We start from the raw sequence: 10,269 nt of genomic DNA on the forward strand, positions 1-10,269 counted from the left end.
TTACCTGCAGCAAGGGAACACTGGATTTCATTTAAGAAATGGAAGCCTCGGGGCTGGGGATATGGCCTAGTGGCAAGAGAGCTTGCCTCGTATACATGAGGCCCTGGGTTCGATTCCCCAGCACCACATATACAGAAAACGGCCAGAAGTGGTGCTGTGGCTCAAGTGGCAGAGTGCTAGCCTTGAGCAAAAGGAAGCCAGGGACAGTGCTCAGGCCCTGAGTCCAAGGCCCAGGACTGGCCAAAAAAAAAAAAAAAGAAAGAAAGAAATGGAAGCCTGGACTCTAGTGAACCTTCAGGACATACAAGAAAGGGTCACTTACAAAAATGCCAATCTTCTCGGAAGATAACCCGGTTGAATTTGAGACAGAGAAAGTTCATGATGCCGTTAATCTATGGATCTCATCCGCGGAAAAGTGGAGATCGTGCAGCCACCCGATCCTGCCTTCAGTGCTTGGCGCTGGTTCACAAATGCACAGGAGGACTTTATAGAGTTTTCTAGATTTCTTTTCAAACACTCAGAAAGAAGAACTGGTGAAATGTATCCTCCTTTGCCATTGCATTCCAGAGCAGGTGCTGAGAGAACAAATTCAGCATCAAATCTTTCATTATCAATTGCTAATTTCTCCAATTGGCTTCTCCAAATTGTATCTTCTGTTTTATTGAAGAACATCAACTTTATCTTCCTGGGACTGGATATGTTAGTCAAAGCATAATTCAGAATTTTAACCATTGGTGTGAAGCCCGTTCCCGCTGCCAATAAAAAGAGATCTTCTCCTTCCTGCAGTTTGGATATTTTCTTTTCTTTTTTTTTTTTTTTTTTGGCCAGTCCTGGGTCTTGGACTCAGGGCCTGAGCACTGTCCCTGGCTTCTTTTTGCTCAAGGCTAGCACTCTGTCACTTGATCCAAAGTGCCACTTCTGGCCATTTTCTATATATGTGGTGCTGGGGAATTGAACCCAGGGCCTCATGTATATGAGACAAGCACTCTTGCCACTAGGCCATATCCCCAGCCCCAGTTTGGATATTTTAAAAGTGCCCTCAGGACTGCTTACAGAAACCAAACCTCCCATCTGAAGATGATCAAGCTGTCATGTGAAGAGTCTGGAAGGAGAAATTGGATCCAAAAGTCCATGTATTTATTGTTAGGAAGAAGGGGATCTTTGAACTGCGAGACGGAGGAGTCAGATGCTGGTGTGTATGGCCTTACTATTGGTGTGGCGACCGTTAGCCTGGGGTAGACATGGGGCCCGGCCGGTACCTGCAGATGGGCGCCTGCAGGCCGCGCCCCACAGAAGAGCTTTGTGTCCTGTCAGGAGCAACTGCTGCCTTGGAAACCAGGCGGCCCTTCCTGTAGGGCAGACCTGCATCTCAACTTGGAATAAATGAATTACGCTGCTCCAGGGGATGGCCAGGGCACTTCCACGAGGGACTGTCCCTTTTCTTCAGGATCATCGCTGTTTTCCCCATGTTCTCCACAACCCGCACAGAAAAGTCTTCCTGAGCCTCAGGGCTTAGCCGGATATGGATAAGACCCACATAGTCCTTCCTGATTGTATCTGCTCTAGAGGAACCACCCTGATGATCAATGACCACTGATTCTAAACTGATATCCTGCTGAGCATATATGACGACAGTGAGGAAAGAGTGTGATTGGAACCAGTGAGAGCTTGGAGAAGCGGGACTCTCCGTTGCCAGGCGGATCTGTCAACGGCCTCTTCGGAAGCAAACCTTTGGTGGCAGTGGGCTTCACTGCTATGCCGCCAACCAGGCATTCCTTCAGCATGGATTTCGAATTGACCCAACGGTGAACCCGCTGGAAAAGATCAGTGCCACCTGCTCCTGCAGCTCTCACGCGTTCATGTTCTCCACCAGGGTGATATTCCGGGTATGAGCTGACATTATAACAGGCCCTCTTAGATCCAACAATCCTCTTTCTTGGGGTGTTGCTTCAGTTCTTCTTCAGCGACTTCAACCAGCTTCCTTTTCAAGCCCGTGAGGTCTTTTCCACTTGTGACCGGTCGCATCTAATCCGTTAGACTTTTGCCTTGCTCTAAAGGGACCGTGCTGTGGCCCCCAGAGGTGGCACGCTGCTGCTGGGAGCTGGGGCCTGGGACGGACAGGACGTTGAGCGTCCTGGAGCCCGGCCCGACCCTGCCTGGGGTCCTCACCGAGCACAGGCCAAGCCCGGACCCACTTCCCACTTCCGGAGTCCATAACTACTATTAATGAGTCTAATCAAGTGAAAGAAGACCATAGCTATGGAGGATGAGTGGATAGTTTTGAGTCCTAATTTAATCAAATGATATGAGCACCTACCATACAAGGAGGTACCTGAAGAAGAGTTTGTACCCACCAGGAATTGGAGTTAGTTTTCTGATTTCTATTTCCTTCAAACTTTCTCAGTGAAGGTACTAAGAAGATGTGGTCAAGAGTAAAAGAACCAGAAATGAACTTTTAACCAAGGTGATTTCTAACCGGTATGCAACACGTAGCATGTTCAAGCTTTTACTTGAGCATTATTAAATGATAAAGGTGCAGAAGAATTCTTGAGTTTTTTTTAAATTTATTGTCAAAGTGATGTACAGAGTGGTTACAGTTTCGTACGTTAGGCCTTGGGGACATTTATTGTACTGTTTATTACCTCTCCCTCAATCTTATTGATTTTTAATCAACCTATTCTCTAACCTAGGTTAAATGATGATTAACCCAATAAGACTGAGTCTCATTGTGCCCTTTAGCAGGTTGATGCTATGTATAGAATATATTTCTCTCCTCTTATGGGAAAAATGGGAAATGTTTATTCTCAGATCCCCCTTTAGGAATATTTTCCTGTCTAGATGACACCACAGAGAAAGGAGAAAGGCTGCTTTCATTCAACTGGCTCCTATTTCTCAAGGCTTACTCCATTCCATGCTCATATTGAATCAGACATCACCAGATGCAGTGGTACAAACACAACCACAGTACACGTGACCTTAGAATCTGAAGCAGATATGATAGTCAAGTGTAAACCATGTCAAAAGACAATGAGAGACGCAAAGGTGCTCTCAGATAACAGAGCCGACACCAAACAGCTGGTTAGAATGATACACTAAAAAACTCTACAGACTTGTTTGGTATTCAGAAAAGCAGAGAAATTTAAAGGAAAAACATCTTCCTCACAGTTTAGTATTTCTTCCTTTTGAATTAATTTATGTATTGTCAAAGTGATGTACAAAGGGGTTACAGTTTCAGACATAAAGCAGTGAGTAAATTTTTCCTCAAACTTGGTAGCTACTGGCTCATTTCTCTCCCTTCTTTCCCCCTCCCAACGTGCTTCGCCCATGAGTTGTACAGTTGGACTATGGAATATAATTTTGAAGTATTGCTGTTGCACTGGGTCATCTTTCACTCTTTGTCTCTCCATTAGGATGTTCCCCTTCCCTTCCCTAGTTCCAATAAACACGTATACAGTACCCAGGGTACCGAAATCAGTAACCGTGACCTCAGGGGTAAAAACCTGGGGAAGAAAAGAGAAAGTGGCACAATTTTAGATGGTACATTGAACATAACGACGACACTGGTAAACCACTTATTTCCATAACTTGGGCTTCATTTTACTTAGTATCATCTTATGTGTATATACTTAGCTATTGAGTTATTGTGCTTTTATGCTATGACTATTCTAGACATGTACTAATTATTCCCGATGAGGGAAACCATATTTCTTATCCATACATTTTAATGTAGAATTTGTTTAGAGTTGAGGCAAGAGAGTAATGCATGGACAAAACCAAGGAGAAAGATATACAGGATAGGAATATGTGGGACCCTGTTCTGTAGATGAGAAGTAATTGAGCAGTGTACCATGGGGGAAACTATGGAAATCAAAGATTTTCACATCAGTCTGAGGGCCATGTTTGGCAAGAATGTGTGAGCCCAAGAATGGAGACAGGAAGATTACTGAGGAGATAGCTGGGATCCTGCATGGCATTGGGATTAGTGTTGGTAGAAGAGACAAGAGGAGGGACACTCCTCAGGCCCTGAGTCCAAGCCCCAGGACTGGCAATAAAAAAAATAACCACAAGAAACTGGAAAAAGAGAAGATATTGGAAAAATTCAACAAAGTAAACTAATTACAATTCAGAACAAGGGACTTACAAGGAGAAATGAGATTTCCACTCAAGTCAGTGAGTGAAAGATTACACCACCAAAGTACACTGCAAGAGGGCTGCAAGATCAACACTGGATTTTTTTTTTTTTGAACTCTATAGAGCCTCTGGCACCTGTGTGTAAAATTATTGCTTGTAGTGAAATGAGACTGACTGAGAAATGGATTATTTTTGGTTAACATGATAAGAGCCCAAGTACATTTTTGTTTTCAAAGTGCAACAAAAATATAGAGATGAATGTCTCATTCTAGCATTCACCTTTCCATCAGTTCATGTACCTCTAGACCTGGCCTTCTTTTTTTTTTTTTGGCCAGTCCTGGGCCTTGGACTCAGGGCCTGAGCACTGTCCCTGGCTTCTTCCCGCTCAAGGCTAGCACTCTGCCACTTGAGCCACAGCGCCGCTTCTGGCCGTTTTCTGTATATGTGATGCTGGGGAATCGAACCTAGGGCCTCGTGTATCCGAGGCAGGCACTCTTGCTGCTAGGCTATATCCCCAGCCCTAGACCTGGCCTTCTTGATGGCTCTCTATTTCTTTACCAAAACTAGAACAGTGCTTTTCTCTAGAGAATATTTTCTATAGAAACTAAAATAATAAAATCCGGACATCAAAATTTACATGAAAATGTTTAGGTGACTGCGAACATATGAGATCTCTTAGATGCCTCAAATGAAGCTTGGAAAATAGCAAAAACAAAATTACCATTTTAAACTATATTATGAAGTAATAAACTTTGGTCTAAGTTAAATATTTCTAAAGCCCCTGGGGGGAAAATAGGTCGGGTAGAATGCAGTCAAGAAAGCAATGAATAAATATCCTACAAAACTGAGAAGAATAAGGGGAAATGTGGGTAGGAAGGGATGGGAAGGAATGATTAATGGGGTGAATATGATCAAGATGTTATATCCATAAACTGCTTTGTTCAACTGCAACTCCTATGGACAGCTACTTAAAAATGACAAAAATATTTACCCCCAAAATAGCCATTTAGGAAGTTGTACCTTTAGCTGGGCATCAGTAGCTCATAGCTGTAATTCTAGCTACTCAGGAGGCTGAAATCTGAAGATCACAGTTGGAAGCCAACCCAGGCAGAAAGGTCTCCATAAGACTCTTAGCTCCAGGGGGGGGGGGAGGGGGGTATGAGGGAAAAGGTAACAAACAGTACAAGAAATGTATCCAACACCTAATGTATGAAACTGTAACCTCTCTGTACATCAGTTTGATAATAAAAATTTGAAAAAAGAAAAAAAAAAAGACTCTTAGCTCCAATTTACCACTCAAAACCTGGAAGCAGGAGCTGGGAATGTGGCTTAGTGGTAGAGGGCTTGCCTAGCATGCATGAAGCCCTGGCTTCGATTCCTCAGCACAACATAAACAGGAAAAAACAGCCAGATGTGGCACTGTGGCTCAAGAGGTAGAAGACTAGACTTGAACAAAAAGAAGCCAGGGACAGTGCTCAGGCCCTGAGTCCAAGCCCAGGAATGGCAAAAACAAAAACAAAAACAAAAAACAAAAAACAACTGGAAGTGGCACTCTGTCTCAAAGTGGTAGAGCTCTAGCTTTGGGCAAAACACTCAGGGACAGCACCCAAGCCCTGAGTTCAAGTCCCATAACTGTCCCCTCCTCGCACCTCAAAAAACAAAGAAAATGGAAGTTGTACTTTTATAGACCAACCCTTAAAGAGAAACAAATGTAATTGGGATTTATGTTTTGGATCTAACTTAATTGCTCACACCTCGAGGTAAGCTACTAATTGTTGGCATGCGTGTGATGCCATTTTAATAACTTGCTGGTTCCACTAGTGCTTGTCCAGCAGTGAGCAAACCCTTTATGTTTCTTGATTCACTATGTCATACCTACTACTGAGCACATGTAATCAATAAAGTTTAACATTAAGAGACAGCCCACCCACCTCTCTATGAGCTTCACCTGAAGATTAGTTTAAAGGACCCATGATATGTATTTTTCAGGAGGAATGAAAGAACCGGAGAACTTGCTTCTCCTGACTGCCTGCTTTGGCTGGGGAAAATGTGAGTTATAGGACATTATTGCAGTTCCTTCTCCACTAAACCATGGGAAGAATGGAAAATAGAGGGGAAATACAGTTTGATAATTTACCTCTTTATGCTCTTCAAGGAAGAAGTTCAGATTGTTTATGGCCAACTGTGGATCTGTGCATCATCAAAGAGTACCTACTACTGCATGACAAGGTCCAAAGTCAGTCTTCTGACTCCATCTTGTCTCTTTATTTGCCTTTCCAACAAGAGAGGATACCACAAGAAAGTGTTTACTGGATGTTGGATCATTGAGCTTAAACTTCCCAGCCTAAACTCTGATTAACTTTAAATGAAGTCTTCCAAAAGATAGCTTCTAAGTTGTGACTGTGATTTAAATTACAAGAAATACTTTGTGGCTGAATCTGTAACGTAATCAGCTATTGCTGAATTGGAAAATTCCCAATCTGTAAGTATGTTGCAATCGCTTTGATGTTTACTGTATTTCTCTGTGTCAAATGCAAGATGGTGAAGACTTTCATCTTTCCACTTTTCTTATTATTTGTGACTCATAGGTTTGGGTGGAAAGTATTTTAGCAGAAATTTTTGGAAAAAGTATTTAATGTTGGAATGTTCACTATACTGGTTGTCATATAGTAATTTATTAAACAAAATAATTTTAATTATGAAATGCTTATACATGTTACAATTATTTTTCTATGTAAAATTACTTTTCTAAAAACCATAATGAAAATATTTCTCATTCTCTTCTGATAATTACTTTGATAAATGTCATTTTCAATAAAAGTAGTAAAGTAAATGTTTACTAAAATGGTTAACACATATTCTTATTTTCAGCTACTACTATGGGTCTTCTTTCATCGAAAACCTACAGTAAATTATAATAATGTATTTTATAACTGAATTCCACCTGCATTTCCAAAAAACAACACTTTTTTTGAGGTATAATGGCACAACCCAGTTTTTAATACAACCACCAATCTTCACAAAAGAATTTTAATACTTTGTGCCTGGGCTAGCAGCATGTTGCGCTGTTACATTCCTATACATACATGAGCATTTTATCAAAGTACAATGTAACGTAAGCAATTGCCTATACAAGGTAAATAGACACACTTTACGTAATTTTCTTCTTGAACCATTTTGCTGCATAGTAAATTGCAATTACACGTCAGTACAATGTTACTGATTTATAGACTACACTTTGAACTGTGAGGTATGGTGACTCCCTGTGAAAGAGAGCTTAACAAAAACAACACTTTTGATCTAATATATTTTCTTTCTTTGAATACATCATAGGATCATTTAATAATTAAATGTGTACCACTTATAATTAAGCAGAATTAATGTAACAAGAAAACTTCATTTTAATTTTTTAGCTTTATGTTTTACTCAAACTCAGAGAGCAAAAGTGTTCTCTCTCTCCCTCTCTTTTTCCCTTTCTCTCTGTCTCTCTCAAATGAAGCGAATGGGGTAAGATATTATATGTATATATATATATATATATATATATATATATATATATATATAGTTATTTTTTAGTTGGATCAAACTTGAGATTACCATAAAAAATTAAGCCAGATCAGACAATTACTTCATATTTTGTTATTCAATTGTGAAATCAAAACTAAAAAGACTATGAAATCTGGGCACCTGTGGCTCATGCCTGTAATCCAAGCTACTCAAGAGGCTGAAATCTGGGGATCAAGATTTGAAGCTAGCCCTGGCAAGAAAGTTCATAATAATCAACCACCAAAAGCTGAACTAGGGGCTGGGAATATGGCCTAGTGGCAAGAGTGCTTGCCTCTTATACAAGAGGCCCTGGGTTTGATTCCTCAGCACCACATATACAGAAAATGGCCAGAAGTGGCGCTGTGGCTCAAGTGGCAGAGTGCTAGCCTTGAGCAAAAAAGAAGCCAGGGACAGTGCTCAGGCTCTGAGTTCAAGGCCCAGGACTGGCCAAAATATAGCTGAAATAGAGCTATGACTCAAGTGGTACAGTACCAGCCCTGAGAGAAAAAGCTAAAGGACAGCCTCTATAAAAACAGTGCACAGACTCTTGGAAAACAATGGGATTCAGTGGAGAGAAGCATGAAATCAATAAAGCTTCTTGATTTTCTACTTTACTTGAGAGGATGTATATACTCAAAGAACATTAGAGTCATGAATGAATACCTAATGAAAATCCATTAATCTATAATCAAAAAAATTCTGAGACTTGAATTTGAAAATAGTAATATATTAGATGAATGGCTGTGCTTTACAGAATAATATTAAAGGTTTAACAATAAACTGACGGTATATTAGCAATTAGAAAACAAAACCAAAAAAAAGATCCAATGTCAAAGTAACAGAAGGGTGACATCTTTGACAAACTTTGTAACCTTGATACCCCTTCATCAGATTATTATTTTCATTACCGATACCTTTAGCAAAATATGTATTTTTTCACATTTTTATTATCAAACTGATGTACAGAGAGGTTACAGTTTCATACGTTAGGCATTGGATACATTTCTTGCACTGTTTGTTACCTCGTCCCTCATTCCCCCTCCCTCCTCCCCCTTCCCTTTCCCTCCATGAGGTGTTCAGTTCACTTACACCAAACAGTTTTACAAGTATTGCTTTTGTAGTTGTTTGTCTTTTTTTACCCTGTGTCTCTCGATTTTGGTATTCCCTTTCAATTTCCTAGTTCTAATACCAGTATACACAGTTTCCAATATACTCAGATAAGATTACAGAGATAGTGTAGATACAACCACAGGAAGGTGATATAATAACATCAACAGTAGTAGAAACTACAGATACACATGGGATGTTGAAAGTAGTTACAACTGTGATATAACAATTGTTTCCTTAACATGGAGTTCATTTTACTTAGCATCATCTTATGTGATCATAAGGGTATAGCTATTGGGCTCTTGTGATCCTCTGCTGTGACTTGCCTAAACCTGTGCTAATTATTCCCAATAAGGGAGACCATAGAGTCCATGTGTCTTTGGGTCTGGCTCACTTCACTTAGTATAATTTTTTCCAAGTCCTTCCATTTCCTTACAAATGGGGCAATGTCATTCTTTCTGATAGAGGCATAAAATTCCATTGTGTATATGTACCACATTTTCCTGATCCATTCGTCTACTGAGGGGCATCTGGGTTGGTTCCAGATTCTAGCTATGACAAATTACGCTGCGATGAACATTGTTGTGCTGGTGGCTTTACTGTGATTGTTTGTGGTTTTTTGGATAGATACCCAAAAGTGGGGCTGCTGGGTCATAGGGGAGTTTTATATTTAGCCTTCTGAGGAATCTCCATACTGCTTGCCAGAGTGGCTGAACCAGTTTACATTCCCACCAACAATGAAATAGGGTTCCCTTTTGGCCACATCCCCTCCAACAATTGTTATTATTAGTTTTCTTGATATATGACATTCTTCCTGGGGTGAGATGGAAACTCAATGTTGTTTTGATTTGCATTTCTTTTATGGCCAGTGATGCAGAGCACTGCAAATATGTATTTTATGCCTATTTTCAAAGAGGTACTTCCTTAGGCCAAAGACGGAATTTCAAACACTCTGTGAGTAGAACAGAAAGAAATTAAAATACATTGAGAAATAAATATGGGTCAGTTAACTTTATGATACTGTCAGACAATAAATAAGGCAATTAAATTACAAACAAGAAAGGACTAAACCAGGTTTTGTATGCACTTGTAATTCTGTCAACTGGGAAGCTCTTGCAGTATGGTTGGGAAAGGAAGAATAGAAAGATCAAAAGGAGGAGGAGAAAGGTTTTTATATGGATTGTAGGCCTAAAGATTCCACTCAAAGATCGAACTAGATTCTATCTATCTCAATAGTAAGAATTACAAATTTAATATGCTTTGTACAGTTGCAAATATCAACAAATCATTAAGAAATCTATGAAATGAACACAAAAAATGCAGGGAAGTGACTTTGGGGAAGAAAAAAGAGAGAGAGTCGATTCCCGGGAGTAAATAAGAGCCTCTGAAAATTCGAGTGAGGTTTATTTTCTCTAAGTATGTATTTTATTGTTCTCTATACTGAGCGGTTACTTTTTACTTGAATGTATGACATGACATATTTCA

The 10,269-nt window shown here is 40.1% G+C and overlaps 1 pseudogene; it reads right to left on the reverse strand.

Moving 5' to 3' along the window:
- Positions 1 to 280: 280 nt before the first annotated feature.
- On the reverse strand, positions 281 to 2,025 carry LOC125355722 (annotated as a pseudogene).
- Between the last annotated feature and the right edge of the window lie 8,244 nt (positions 2,026 to 10,269).

Source organism: Perognathus longimembris, chromosome 7 (genome assembly GCF_023159225.1).
Source record: "Perognathus longimembris pacificus isolate PPM17 chromosome 7, ASM2315922v1, whole genome shotgun sequence".
In the NCBI taxonomy this organism is placed as follows: domain Eukaryota; kingdom Metazoa; phylum Chordata; class Mammalia; order Rodentia; family Heteromyidae; genus Perognathus; species Perognathus longimembris.